This window comes from Schistocerca gregaria, chromosome 2 (genome assembly GCF_023897955.1).
Source record: "Schistocerca gregaria isolate iqSchGreg1 chromosome 2, iqSchGreg1.2, whole genome shotgun sequence".
NCBI classification, from domain to species: domain Eukaryota; kingdom Metazoa; phylum Arthropoda; class Insecta; order Orthoptera; family Acrididae; genus Schistocerca; species Schistocerca gregaria.
The window spans coordinates 443790579-443806927 of record NC_064921.1 but is presented as its reverse complement, the minus strand read 5'-3'; the positions used below and the strand labels follow the sequence as shown (position 1 = coordinate 443806927).

Below are 16349 nucleotides of genomic sequence, written 5' to 3'. Positions count from 1 at the left end.
TCTCGCATAACTCAGTTACACGGGTTGTTTATGGTTTCATTTAGTAAGTGAAAAAGGATCAACGAAGTACTTATTCAAGTCGAGTGACAGACACTTAAAGAAAGGTGGGCATCACAGTGTGGTTTACTGTTGAAATCCCGAAAGCTTACGTTCCTAGAAGACGGAAACAATATGTTGCTTCCTCCTTAGTATATCTCACGAGCAAACTATGTAGGTAAAATTACATAGATTCGAGGTCACACGGAGGTTTATCAACAACTGTTCTTCCTGTGGACCGTTCACGACTGTAATGTGGGGAAGTAAAAGTGATATAAAAAGTTTCCTGCGCCACACACCACCGCAACCAATCCATTGCTGTGCAAAGTGTGCGCAATGTGGTTGCAAGCATCGAGTGCAAACTTTTCTCCCGCCGCGTGACGTTAAAACCAAGTATAACCGATATTTACACTATTGTGTAGTTATTTATAGCGAAATACACAAACAAATATAAATGTATGGTAAGAAATCAAAGGCAATGCAGGTAGTCTGTAAGATGCCACTGAGTATAATGGGTCCCTCACAACAAAATCCTTGGGGTATTGATACGGAGATTTTTTTACTAACGTGACCGCATCGATCTGTTCGCTCTCCAACTTTGTTGTGTAAAACATTCCTTATGTTGTTAATGAGCGTGTTTTACACAAGACAAACTGTTGAAATGCGTTTTGTCTAGGTTGACATACTCGTAATATGATATGAAAATATTATTTTGTGTGTATGGTAATGCTATGACCCATTTAAGGATATAACGGTTGTTTAATTAAGGGTGCAGCTCACAGACGTTCAATGTGAGCTGTAATTATCGTGCTGCTGCGAGACTTGGCAAATATTCTAAGTGTTAATGCTAGAAACAAATTATTTCCTTTTTTTGACGTCAGCTGCAAGTCCGATGCTGTGAATGGAAGAAAGACGTGAAGAAATTTTTCCATATGTAATGGATTATGAACGTGACTTGGGCAGGAAAGGGCAAAGAAGTGAAATAGGTGTAACATTGATATTATTAACTGCCGCTTACACAGTTTGTTCAACATAAGCAACAGACAAGTCGATGATGTACAGCCCCAGATATGGTCGCGGTGGCCAAAATTGGAAATAATTTTTTTCCAGTCTAAAACGGTTCTGCATTAACGCATTAGAATATCCACGTAAGATGTTGTCAAGATTGAGGAAGTTTTGCTGTTTAAACAGAAGAATGTGAGTTCCCCTGTTCATAGGCGACGCGCCATGTGGATATTTGCCTTTGACTGAGACATTCTGGTAAAAGATTTTAATTTGTACTGCCAATAATTTCGGAAGAAATTCCACAAATATCGTTTGATGGGTCTAGGGTAGGCGAAGGCGTCGTCGACGCTTTGGAAAACTAGTTAACTACGCAGCCTTATTCTGCAAATTGAAGTTACTTCTGTGTAACTACATGATGTTCAGGTTTCTCTGTCTTCTTCTTCACTTTCCTCTAGAATTGGCATCTGAGCGAAACGGATGGAATCCACCATTGCTCTCCGCTATTACTACTGTTATTGTGAGTGTTGTTAGACTGAAAACGTATTTTTAACTGCTATATAAACAGGCCAGAAGCACAATCGCGACTGTAAAAAGATATATTACATGTTATTCTACATTGTGAGAAGAGAATTAAACGAAAGGTAAAGATTTATTTTGTTTTACTAATTTTTTAGTTGAAACGATGAACGTACTCACCATTTTTGCTTGATCTTATTGTTTAAGTCTATATCTATTCTGCGGTCTGTGTTACTAAAAACTAGGTGTAGTGAAATTATCACGAAAGGTACTCTGTCATAAAACACGCGCATCTGCCAAATTATTATCAAGTTCAACGTCGAGAGTCTAAAAAAAGCAGTCTTCGGTGAACCTTTTTATTCTTATGATTGAACCGAAATACTATAGCTTGAATTACTGAAGTTAGAATTGTGTAGTAAACCCTCTTTAAGCCGACTACTTGAATATTTGTGAGTAAGTGGGCGTCTGGCGGGATGATCTTCTTAAAGAGTGATTAAGGTAAAATGTGATGCTGAATATAATCATCAAAACACAATTACTGATAATCACTGCTACAATGAAAAACAACCTCATAACCGTAATAACAGTACAATAAGTACCTAAGCGTTTAAGTAGTACAATACGCGAAAATTGACATCTCCACACATTTTTTCATACGTTTGGTTACAATCACATTTTTATATTCCGTTTCCAACTGAGATGGTAAGTACATCAGTTTCTGGTTTTAAAGTTCAGAAGCAAGGGACTTGTGTCTAGCAGTAGTTTGTGAGGCATAGCCTAATGGGATTGCCTCCACAGGAATTGCGTCATCTTCACTATCACTGTTTCGGTTGCCACTACACTTAATATCTGGGCTCATTTCCGCAATTACATCTTCCCAATTATCATCACTACTGAAGTATTTGTTTTTTTCGCTCAATGTGGAAATGTCGAAAGCAGTATTGGCATCATCGAACAGGCTAATGAGGATGTTTATTAATTCAGCGCCACCTTTTTCTTCTCGAGCGTCAAAATATCGCGTAGACTGAAAACCAGGATTAATGAAGCATTTTCTGCATGTTTCGTTTTTCACTTCTTTCCATACACGTTTCATCCAACACAAAGCATCAGCTAGGATAACAGACTTAGCTAGGTCATACACGGATGTGCCGCTGTCCATTTTTGCAACTAGGGAACCCAGAAGTTTGTTTCGGTACTTTAATTTAACAGACGGGACCACTCCTTGGTCAAGAGGCTGAATACACGATGTTGTGCTGGCACGAAAAAAATTGAACTTCTTCATTTGATAACTTCTCGCCGCCATGACAAGGTGCATTATCTACGGACAGTAGGATTTTAGTTTCTGAATGCTCATTTTTGAATGTGAGTTATTCAACCAAGAATTCAAAATGTCAGACGCCATCCATGCATTGTTTTTGACGCACCGTGGACGATTTGCTGTAGGTGTCACCGCGGGGATCAGCACAAAGACCGTTCGTTAATCTTTGTTTTGCCATTTTGCCGCCTTTACACTGATCACCCTTCACAGTTAGTGTTTTGCCTGCAATAGCTTTAAAAAATAGAGCAGTTTCATCTATGTTGTGAATGTCACAACCACAATAGCCACTTGTAATTACACTATGGCTCGACTTACAGTCGGACACATCATCTTGAGTAAAGTCTGCGCCCTCACCACAGACTGCTCGGAGAACACGAAATCGGTACAGCTGCTTGCACTGAAATCAGGAATTTCAAGATCAGAAGCGAATTTACGAGCTTTTTCTTGTAACAGCGCTCCACTAACTGGCAACACTTTAGCACTCTAAAATAGCATTATTAGCGTTTTCAAATGGTTCCACCGTCTTTTCTCTGAATTTTTCTTGGCGTATTATTCCCATTCCTTAACGCACATGACGCGATTTGCAGTCGTATTCTGCATTTGACTTCTCCCGTAATTAAACTCACTCGCTAACTGACGTAGAGATTTTCCTTTTTCAATGTGTCTAATTCTCTGTTCTAGTGAATGAACAACAAGTTTTCTTTTATTTGAAGTAGCCATGACTGTTCCCTACCGAGGAAAAATCACAAATGCTTGATACTAGAAGGCAAATACCAATCAAATTTTAGAGACTGTTGTATCACATTGCCGACGAGAAACCTTTGAGTTACACAGTATTGTAAATCCCCCTTCCACGAATGTTTGTGGTCGTCTTAAAGCGAAGAGGTGGAGGACATTAGTATTCAACGTTCCGTCAACAGCAAGGTCATTAGAGACGAAGCACAAACTCGGATTAGGGAGAATGGAGAAGGAAATTAGCCGTGCCCTTTCGAAGTAACGATCCCGGCATTTGCCTTAAGCAATTTAGGAAAATAACGAAAATCCTAAATCAGGATGGCTCTACGCGGGTTTGAACCGTCGACCTCCCGAATGGGAGTCCATTGTCCTAACCAACGCGTTACCCTCTCGGTTTAAAGGGAGGACATTATTAGTTAGTCGGAAAATGTGGTTCTCATATTAAAGAGGATTAAGATGATTGCTCTTACGGAAATTTATTTCCATTCCATGAGGATATGGCCACTTAGAGAGGGGGTCGGCTTAAAATGGTGGTCTTTTCGAGAGGTCTCTTTAGTGTGTGTGTGTGTGTGTGTGTGTGTGTGTGAGTGTGTGTGTGTGTGTGTGTGTGTGTGTGAATGTGTGTCCAATAATTTAAAATCTGTAATACGCAGACACTACACTTGCTAGAGCCTAGACACACGAATGTCTGAACGATTTTCCATGGCAGAGCACTCTCCTCTACGCATGAGATGGGATAAAATATCACTGTTTTGCAATAACCCTCAAAAACTCCGATATTTTGTCGTTGGACTTTTCCTTAGCCCTGTATTTTACAAACTTGTTGTTCATATTGTCCTGAAAAACGCAAGGAGAAAGTTAATATCGGCTGATGAGTCGCGTTGATCTGTTTTGCTTCGAGTTCCTCCAACTTGCTCGTATTGTGAGAAGCGACTTCATCAGCACCGCCATGTAATTCGATTGACGAGAAAACTTAGATGGCGTTCCGATCAAAGACTTGGTTGTAGGATCAAGTTCGAGAACTTATTTTGTAGCCGTTCGCTCTGATACGGATAAGTCGCTGTAAGAAAACCTCTGTAGATACAGCAGACGTTCTCCGCATCGAATATCTGTTTGCTGTACGCCTCTGTAGCAAAAATACCCTCGCGCTGGCGGTGGTAGACAGGCGGGAACTCAGTAATGAAAATATAGCCCGTCTGACGAGCGATTCTGACTCGCGGAGAAAAGTTACGCGTTTGTGCAACGAGAGGCAACTAAAGCTGCCGTAATTCTGTAATTTCCGTTGCTGCCGGCATTTCGTTCGAATCCGAAACGGAATTAACGTCCATTGGCGATCGGCAGAAATACACAGTGTTATTGAATTCAGTTTATGTGATTTACTGGAGCGGAGGCAGTCGCTTGACGGATTTCAGATCCACATAACTACGCACAATCTGCGCGCAGCGGCGCGGCTGTATAAAAGATAATTAAATCTGGCCTAACTGCCACGGGCAGCAGTTTCGCAACAAAAAAAGTCGCTCACTCTCGGGCGTAAAAGTCGGTTCGCTGCGAACGGGAATCTGACTTAACTGACTCCTTCACGAGTCATACGACCACAGAAACAGTTATTTTATGAAGGAAAAAGATCTAAAGACAGTTAAAGGGTGGACGTGCCGGTTGTAAACGTTTTGCAAGGTCATTTCCTCGGATACTATTGACGTAATGTTTCTTTTTGGAAAGCAGTGAGCGGTGTACGTACGGCGTTACAGAATATGGGAACGCTTAGAAGTTTCTGGTGCAAAGACTGGCAGTCACATGTTAATGTCAGTGACGTAGAAATACGAGAAGGGGAAACGACGGGACACCTTTGTCTGGATGGTAGGAGAAGAATTCAACTCTCGTTGTTGCCGAATGAGTCTAATGTACGAGTATAATGTCTTAGAAGTGAACCCTGACATTGTCAGGGAGCAGACAGTGATTTTAATGTGATTTATTGAATAAGAAATGTTTTAAACTGAAAAACTTTAAATGCCTAGACCGCAATTTTCCCATCAGAATTAAAGTACAATAATCAGTTTCGGTTTCTGTCTGCAACCATCTTCAGATTAACAAAATGTGAGAAGCCTGTGAATAAGCTGTAGTCATGCAATAACAAGTATCCTAGAATAGCAAGACAATAAAAGAACGTGGTTTAAAAACATCACCATGAGCAAGCCAGGTGTAGACCGTTATCTCGCAACGTAAAAGTAACGTAGGGAAATGTCCAGCTGCACGAGTAAAAGTTGGATCAAATGTTTATTATTGGCTGTACTATTTTATTTAATAATGCCTGTGTCACCACCCCACTTCCCCCTGTCTTTATGGTTAATGATCCACTGCCCGATCTAACCACGTCATATAAACGAAATCAAGTCATACAAATACCATGTAGAGAGGAAATCAAGGCAGCTTCGTTGAAAAGTAACTTTTATTGGTAGAACAACACTGGAAGTAACATCATTTCTCTATGTAATTTCCCTCAGCCTCTACGCTCTTGATCCATCTCTTCTTTCCTAATTACGCCCTGAAAGAGAGTCTGTATCATCTTTCATGTTCACTCTTGCGCCGTTTCCACAACGTCATCACCCAACCAAAGGCTTGGTTAATGTGTGTGGATTAATGTCAAGACTATACGGTGGACATGTAACTAGTGACACAGTATATTCTAGGCGACAATGCGTATTTTAAACACGCACACACTGACGTATACACACATTCCATACGGTAATAAATAACATGTTTTTCTCCCTATATTCTACCAAATTTTAAATATATTTTCTGAAGTATTTTAATATGCAGGGTGAGTCACTATTGCCACCTAGAATAACTCTGAAAGTATAATAGTAGCTGAAAAGTTTGTGGCACAAATGTTCCATTGGGCAACGGTGGGATAACATGACGTTCGTTTTTTGTTGCTAGGTGGGATCGCGTCAGAGATACGAAGGTCAACTTTGTTTTTTACATGGGATGCTATAATTTGCTACATGTTTTGTCATAGAGGCTGTCGAGGCGAATCCAACGATGTAACAGTAAGATCATTGAAGGTCAAAGATGATCAAAAAGGTGACATTAACTTCCATTTACAGAAGGTGTTAGAAGTGATGATCATTGGTATCATTGCAGTGCTGCAATCTTCTTATTCTGGATTGAGTGGTATTACTTATCACATCCTCACTTATCGAAGCACATGCACTGACAATAGTAAATATTAGCCCATTATGGCGCATTCATCTTGTTGTGGTTGGCAGGAGAGCCAACCGTGTTTTTCTGAAGGAGGCCGAAATGCACGCGTCTCAGCTAACGCAGGCTGGCGTGAGGTCTGGAACAGGACAAGGGAATTAGAATTGAGAAAAATGGACGTAGGTGGTGGAATACATAACTTTAATCCATTCATGGAGAACGTCGCTCTTTATGGTACATGATTCACAATATCAATAGTACTGGCGCCTTGCTAGGTCGTAGCAAATTACGTAGCTGAAGGGTATGCTAACTATCGTCTCGGCAAATGAGAGCGTAATTTGTCAGTGAACCATCGCTAGCAAAGTCGGCTGTACAACTGGTTCAGTACTAGGAAATCTCTCTAGACCTGCGGCGCTCGGTCTGCAATCATTAATAGTGGCGACACGCGGGTCCGAAGTATACTACCGGACCGCGGCTGATTTAAAGGCTACCACCAAGCAAGTGTGGTGTCTGGCGGTGACACCACACATCTAACGTGCCGTTGACAGGTGAACACCATTCGACGTTTTCGCAATACAACACTAATAGGAAGACTAGTACCGTGGAATCAAGCGAATGTGAATGATGTATTCCTTCGATGAACAAGTCGATGTGATTCTCATTTACGGAGAATGCCAAAAAAGTTAAATGAGAGCTATAGACTTATGTGCTGAAAGATATCCTCGATGAACTCACCCTACACGTCGTACATTTAAATATGTGTAAGCCAAATTGAGAACAACTGGATCATTAATGCATCGGAAACATATACGGCAAAAGAAAGTTACTAACGAGGAAATGGAAACTGGTACTCTTGCCACTGTGGTTCGAGATCCTTGTGTTAGTTCGCGTCAAATCGCAATGGAATCTGACATATGCTAGAGTGGTGTTGTTCGTGTTCTGCATCGCCATAAATACACTCCTGGAAATGGAAAAAAGAACACATTGACACCGGTGTGTCAGACCCACCATACTTGCTCCGGACACTGCGAGAGGGCTGTACAAGCAATGATCACACGCACGGCACAGCGGACACACCAGGAACCGCGGTGTTGGCCGTCGAATGGCGCTAGCTGCGCAGCATTTGTGCACCGCCGCCGTCAGTGTCAGCCAGTTTGCCGTGGCATACAGAGCTCCAACGCAGTCTTTAACACTGGTAGCATGCTGCGACAGTGTGGATGTGAACCGTATGTGCAGTTGACGGACTTTGGGCGAGGGCGTATAGTGGGCATGCGGGAGGCCGGGTGGACGTACCGCCGAATTGCTCAACACGTGGGGCGTGAGGTCTCCACAGTACATCGATGTTGTCGCCAGTGGTCGGCGGAAGGTGCACGTGCCCGTCGACCTGGGACCGGACCGCAGCGACGCACGGATGCACGCCAAGACCGTAGGATCCTACGCAGTGCCGTAGGGGACCGCACCGGCACTTCCCAGCAAATTAGGGACACTGTTGCTCCTGGGGTATCGGCGATGACCATTCGCAACCGTCTCCATGAAGCTGGGCTATGGTCCCGCACACCGTTAGGCCGTCTTCCGCTCACGCCCCAACATCGTGCAGCCCGCCTCCAGTGGTGTCCCGACAGGCGTGAATGGAGGGACGAATGGAGACGTGTCGTCTTCAGCGATGAGAGTCGCTTCTGCCTTGGTGCCAATGATGGTCGTATGGGTGTTTGGCGCCGTGCAGGTGAGCGCCACAATCAGGACTGCATACGACCGAGGCACACAGGGCCAACACCCGGCATCATGGTGTGGGGAGCGATCTCCTACACTGGCCGTACACCTCTGGTGATCGTCGAGGGGACACTGAATAGTGCACGGTACATCCAAACCGTCATCGAACCCATCGTTCTACCATTCTTAGACCGGCAAGGGAACTTGCTGTTCCAACAGGACAATGCACGTCCGCATGTATCCCGTGCCACCCAACATGCTCTAGAAGGTGTAAGTCAACTACCCTGGCCAGCAAGATCTCCGGATCTGTCCCCCAATTGAGCATGTTCGGGACTGGATGAAGCGTCGTCTCACGCGGTCTGCACGTCCAGCACGAACGCTGGTCGAACTGAGGCGCCAGGTGGAAATGGCATGGCAAGCCGTTCCACAGGACTACATCCAGCATCTCTACGATCGTCTCCATGGGAGAATGGCAGCCTGCATTGCTGCGAAAAGTGGATATACACTGTACTAGTGCCGACATTGTGCATGCTCTGTTGCCTGTGTCTATGTGCCTGTGGTTCTGTCAGTGTGATCATGTGATGTATCTGACCCCAGGAATGTGTCAATAAAGTTTCCCCTCCCTGGGACAATGAATTCACGGTGTTCTTATTTCAATTTCCAGGAGTGTATCATCCTTACCATATCAGTCTCCACCAAGAATTTGCTAAAAATGTTTCTAAGCACTATTGGACTTAACATCTTAGATCATCAGTCCCCTAAACTTAGAACTTTAAACCTAACTAACCTAAGGACATAACACACATCCATGAACGAGGCAGGATTCGAATCTGCGACCGTAGCAGCAGCGCGGTTCCTGACTGAAGCGCCTAGAACCACTAGACCACAGCGGCCAGTAAGAATTAACTGGTAGGGATTGTATGTGTCGCATTGAATTCTGTAGATGGGCTCAACTTCAGATTCAGAGGGATGACACATTTATTAATTTGATTTTACTTACTGACGAGGGTACATTCACGAACCATGAAAGTATTAATTTGCATAACATACATTATTGCGCAACTGAAAAACAATGTTAGCTGCGGCAAGTCGCACACCAAAAACCGTGGTCGGTGGATTTCTGGTGTTTGATTCTGGAGTACGGAATTATAGGCCCTGTTTCATTGAGGTTCAAATGGTTCAAATGGATCTGAGCACTATGGGACTTAACATCTTAGGTCATCAGTCCCCTAGAACTTAGAACTACTTAAACCTAACTAACCTAAGGACATCACACAACACCCAGCCATCACGAGGCAGAGAAAATCCCTGACCCCGCCGGGAATCGAATCCGGGACCCCGGGCGTGGGAAGCGAGAACGCTCCCGCACGACCACGAGGTGCGGGCTGTTTCATTTAGGGAAATATTAATGGTAGGAAGTATACCACATTCCTGCAAGACACATTAGGTCTGTTCTTGGAAGAAATACCCTTAGGAACAAGGAAAAGAATGTGGTAACAACAACATGGGTGTCCGGCACATTTTTAGCTGATAGCTAGAAATGAGTTGCAGAGACATTTCCCAAATCGTTGGATTGGACGCGGAGGAGATGTGCCGTGGCCGGCTCATTAGCCAGACCTGATTTCTCTTGATTTTTTCTTGTGGTGATTCGTAAAAACATTGTTTAAAAAGACGTTCCAACTACACCTGAAGATATGCGAGGGAAAAATGTCAGAGCATGTGCCTCGATAAGTGCCAGTGTGATAAGGAATACCACTCAGTTCGTGATAAGAAGATTGCAGCACTACATTGATAGCAATGGTCATCACTTCGAACACCTTCTGTAAACAGACGTTCATGCCACCTTTGTGACCTCCGCTGACCTTCAAAGACGTAAGTGATAGTGCGAACTATTAGTGGCGTACGCACGTGTTTTTACAGTTGTTGTCATTTTATTCCTCAATTAAGTTGTAACTGGGAATTTTATTCTTTTCCTGATACATTTGAAATAAAGTTAATCAAAACAAGAATAGTAGAATGAGTAGTGAGAAGAGGAATAGCATGTAAACGTTTTTATTACGTCTGGGAGAGAACTGCACTGACTAGGCAAAGATTGATGTTTTACAAGAACGCTTAGCAAGCGAAGTATATCAAATGCGCTACTTTCGTGGAGCAAGATATCGATTTTGTTTACAGCGATCAGAAATACTGCGACAAAAGACGAACGATGTGGATTCCAGTTTTAAGATGTCAGGCAAATCCAACACCTTCCATGAAAACCCTGACATGATAAGCAAATCCAGTAGTATGTCACATAGCTTCGAATGAATCGTGACATTAAATTAACCAAAGTAATACGAGTGACGAGTGAGCAAATGGAATACCACAGACTAACACAAGAATGCCTAAATGCATGTCATACCTTCCCACCGTGAGACAGGCGCAGTTCTGAGGGGAGAAACGAGAACAGAAGCCGAGAGCAGAACCGTGTTAGGCTAGAAGGCCCTTCGATAATGGACCGACACCCACGTCTCCAGCTAACCACCAGGACCACCCCCTCAGCCCATGTTAAAAGCTAGAGCCCTCCAGAAGAACAGTATAGATCTTACGATAACACTAAAAGGGCCATACCAGCCGCAAGTTTTAGCGTGAGACTTTTTCGCGTCTCTGTTACGTTGCAAACCTAAAAAACATTGCCCCACCACAAAAAGTAACCGCTAGGACCACCCCCCAGCCCATGTCAAAAGCTACAGCCCTCCAGAAGAACAGTATAGATCTTACGATAACACTAAAAGGGCCACGCCAGCCGCAAGTTTTAGCGTGAGACTTTTTCGCGTCTCTGTTACTTTGCAAACGTTAAAAACATTTCCCAACTACGAAAAGTATAACATTTCTCATTGGATAGAAAGAATTTTTGTAGGCGGAGCTTAAGGTTAACATTGAGACCCTGATTGGTCAGATGAAAACACAGCCAGAAAGCTTCTTTTTTTAAACCAACTTCGGTAAATTGTAGTCAGGAGAAGTTAAAGGAGAATTGCTTCCGAGACAGCGAGCTGGATGGAGCTGCGCCTGCTGCCGCCCCCTGACGAACACCGACAAGGTAATGAACACACGCGATGCCACATTTTTGAGCGCATAAAGCTTCACTAAGAACTGCAGAAGTCTCATCTGTTACGTCCCCTTTTTACGTAATACTAGTGTCGATCGTCAATTAAAGCTCATGGTATTCACATTTGCTACGTAAGTTAAAATCTGAAACGCGATGATTTTTCTGTTATGTAGTTATTGAGAAGCCACATCAGCCACTGTAATTTGCGACAAGTTAGATAAGTAATTAAATATAACTGAGGGTCACTGTAAACCATTTTGATTGTTTTATCTTTTGTGAAACTTAATTTAAACCTAGATTATAGATGTGATATGGCATAGGTCATCCTTCGATCCATTGTAGAACTTGGAAACCCACTCAGGGAATATTCGTTCACATTTTTGTTGAACGCAGTTGGTTTTTATCATCCTGTATTAAAATATTTCCTTTTATCAATAGTGCAATTTATAAACAAGGTTTTGTGAGTAGAATAAAATTTCCAATGGAAAACTTAACATCTCTTTCGACGTTATTTAACCAGCTACCTAAAAAAAGGAAAGCCTTGAACCCATTCCACTAAATTTAGTTAGTATTAAGATTCTTTTACAGCGAGTGCAGTGGAGCTGTCGCTGAAATAATTAAGTATTTGGTTATATCATCGCTAGTCTCACTTAACTCTTCTGAATTCTACATGTCATGTGTGGTCTGGCGTCTCCTTACCAGCAACAGGTCCCAGGTTCAAACTAGTCAATTCCCTAAAAAACACGCTCAGAGCGTCGTTGCGCGAAAGTGGTAGGGAGACACGACATAGAACAACAGACACCACGCAGAATGTTAGACGGTTATAGCGTTAGCAAAGACAAAAACAATACATGACAACCGTCCAACGACGACATTAAATGTAATTTGACTTACCTCCCTCGTCACCAATATCTTCGTCCTGGAATACGCAGCGTGATGAGTATGCGCCGGCAGAAGACCTTTTTTCCAGCAGACGGGGTACACTTTAGCAATATCTCTTAAGAAAACTGGCACAGTATCATTGGGTAGTTTTATACAACGTAATCGCACATTGTGAAAACAGATCGACTGAAAAATATGTAATTCATCTAGGTCCCCGGTCGCCCTCTCTCTTTTGATGGATGACTTCAGGGATTTCGATAATCGCTCGACGTTCTGTGTGTACACAGATGGATCATCAGAAGACACGAATTTGACAGAATGGTTTATAAACTCGTGATCAAATCCGTCTTCCTTCAAAGCGTTGTACATCTTCCATTCGTCTCCGATTACTTTAGTGCCGGGGAAGTTCTCAATATTAGGGACTGAAGTTTGTTTAGTCTTTGAATACACTTTCGCGATAAAACTTTTTTTGATTCTCGTTCTATGCCTCCGAATGCACAAATCTGTTCACTTTTTCTCGAGAAGTCGATCTTTCTCGTATTTTCGAGTTTTTATGTGCGTCTCATCTATTTCAACAATCTATTGACCAGTGCCATTAGTCACAATTACGTACAGTAAAACACTTTTCGACAGAAACCGTAATAGTCACAAACAGTATTATTCGACAGTCCAGTTTCCGCCGCTGTGTTTTCCAGTATGTAGCCTTTGATCCAGAAGGAAACCAAGATGATGCTCTGCTGTATTGTCAGTTTAGAATTATCACACCATGCGTTTCTAGTTGTACTTGTTATTGCCCAGCATTTGCTACAATACAGTTGTAATGTTAACTCATAATTGCTAGTTTCTGAACCACGTTTGAAGCAGTTCTCCCCATAACAGTCCACGCAATTTCTAGTGTCGTGATTCGGCAGTAGCTAGTACTCCCAGGAGAAGTGTAAGCAATTGTCAATGCCATCACACCATGTGAGACTAACACTGCTGGAAACGACAGCTGATTCGGTCATCTCTACGAGACTATTGAAAATAAACATTCTTTACCACTTATTATGTGTCAATGCTGTCGCTCGAAACGAGATTATCTGTCACAGATTATGTCTCATCGTTGTAAACAAAATCGATATCTTGGGCAGCGACTGTCGAGAGTTCCATATATATATATATATATATATATATATATATATATATATATATATATATATATATATATATATATATATATATGGCTTACATGCGTTCTTGGAAATTACTCAAAATTTTATTTTAAACGAGTAGTGTTAGTTCTGTGGCAATAGCACGTTGTAGTCTGTGGTTGGCCGGGAATGTGGTGGTGGGTAATTGGAATGTAGTGGTTTGAAAAAGTGTTACCTGCAAGAAAAGAGTGGCTAGACGTAATTGCGATGGCACTGTGTTAAGGAGGGAAGAGAAATTTATTGCCCTCTGTGAAGAGATGTAAAAGCGCCACTGAGATGTTATTGAAATCACGACTTTCACGACAACAATCCAGTTTAGTTCATCTTGTTGAATGCTTTAATGCTTAGTATTATTATTGTTTTATTGTTTGGCATGTGACTAAATTTTGCATGTGGTCACGCTCTGTGGTAGGAAACGTATCAAGAATACTGCCTTCCTGAACTTTCTGTTTATTATGACAACCATAATTAGTTTAACGCTATTTAAAATTCCGATCTAAAAATTCTACAAACAGCGAAATTTTAAAAAAGGAGACGAGGTACTGGCAGAAGCAAAGCTGTGAGGACGGGGCGTGAGTTGTGCTTGGGTAGCTCAGATGGTTTGCCATCACGGTAGCTCATCGTGTTCGGTCAGAAGGCTGCGTGCTGTCTGTAATAAAAAAAAACTGAGTTAAGGAACCAACGATCAATTGATACGGATGTCTTGTGACGTCCGCCCCGGCCAAACGCAACGAACTATATCGAACAAAATGAGTAAAAAAAAAAAAAAATAATGGTAGAGCACTTGTCGCAAAAGGCAAAGGTCCGGAGTTCGAGTCCCGGTCCGGCACACAGTTTTAATCTGCCAGGAAGTTTCATATCAGCGCACACTCCACTGCAGAGTTAAAATCTCATTCTGGAGGGAAAATTCAGATTGTATAACTGTTTGTCCATGCAGCACTTTCGTTGTAAAACGGAGTTGGGTAGTTTGATACGCTCACCGTCTTAGGATTTGATTAAGCAGGATAATTAAATAGAAATCCTGATGGCTGCGTTACAGCTGCTCATACGGTTCAAAACGAAGATTCCCATTGCCTTCCCAAACAACTACTTTTGTAATCTTCCTTCGCTTCGTTTTATGGTTTCAAATTATTTAGTAATTCACTGTAGGTTGTTATATATTTAGGAGAATAGGTAATCAGCAGTAGATTTTTCACACCCCAAAACACTGTCGTCATGAGCTTTTCTCCAACAGCATGTCTTTTGGACGTTTTCCTGTAACCACTGACGCTGCTGTGTGGCTCGAGCTGGACTCGCATCTCTTTAAACGTCACAATGAGATTCATTAAAGTCTTCTCCTCTAAAACGTCTTAAACGCGATTTGGATATCTCCAAGAATTTCCGATGATGTTTGTCAGACAACGCGGTACACAGCGGGCACGAACTTCGTGAAAACCTGTGGGAAAAATGTTCCTCGCAGACAGGTAACACGTCCACTTTTAAAACGATTTATCCACTCCGAGATTTTTCGTTCACTAATACAACTGTCACCATCTTGAAGGTGCATTCGTCTCTTCAGAGCAGAGGAGACGAATCTTCCTGAAATCACTCAAAATAGAATGGTCTTCTGGAGAAATGTATCCTGTGGACGGGGTCGAAATCCTGTAATTGGCATTTTTGACATAAACGACTTTGTCAGTTTAGAGAACATGCCATTCCACAATAGCTAAATTTTATAGGTGACACAAAGCTTATTATATTCTAAATAAATGATGTGCACGACATTTATGCAATGGATAAGAATTCTGTACTGATTCCAGAGGATGGGGGCTGGCAACTGGACTATCTGGATCCCCAACCCCTCCGCCTTCGCGGACACCTATATAAATAGAGCCAACTACCGAAACCAACAGAGCTGACGCACAAGAACAACAAAGAGTGTAAGGCATGTAACTGGTGAGTCAGAGCTATTAAAGTATGTAACAGAGAAAAAATTGCCTTTACTTATTGATTTGCTCTCGTGGTACAAATTTAGTTATGTGAATATCACGTAGGTGCTCAGTTGCAAGTAAAGAAAATCGTAGGCGCTGATTTATTGGTCATGTTTTGTGAAAGCGCACTTAGTTAACCAAGGAGATTACCAACAAAACATTTGTACGACTCATGCTACTACCCAGGTATGTCGGACACTTATTTCTTCCAACGGATACAAGGGAGGATAGCGTGAATGGTAACGTGATCGCAGAGCAGTGTAGCAAAAACTCTGACAGAATGAGATTACAGACAGACGAAGAACGGCTCCAATCACCTGGAGCAATCCTAAACAGCCATTCCAGAGTGGAACACACGAATAGTTTTCGTTTCTTTAAATATCTATCGCACAGAGACCGCGAAGATAAAATGCCACTAATAAGAGTAAAAACAATCGTGCTTACAACGTTAAGTTCTAGTGGAATACAAATAGGGATAACCTACGATAAGCAAACTTTGCAGCGGTTTGCACGGAGCAAATGTACGTGAAAGTCGCTGAGATATTTCAGTGAAATCATGAACATCAGAACACGAATCAAGGCTACTTTCCACTCTTCCTCTTTTTGTGATGGAATAGAGAATCTAGTCAAGGCATCTAAGCACCGAGATAAATTAAGTAATTTACAGAGACAGTGAAGGTTACGTCCTTCAGGAATAGGTT

At 42.3% G+C, this 16349-nt stretch overlaps 1 protein-coding gene across 1 annotated transcript in view; it reads right to left on the bottom strand.

The window, feature by feature from the left end:
• LOC126335831 (Down syndrome cell adhesion molecule-like protein Dscam2) overlaps window positions 1-16349 on the bottom strand; it is a 594586-nt gene that overhangs the window by 232863 nt on the left and 345374 nt on the right. The gene's annotated exons all lie outside the window — the stretch shown is intronic.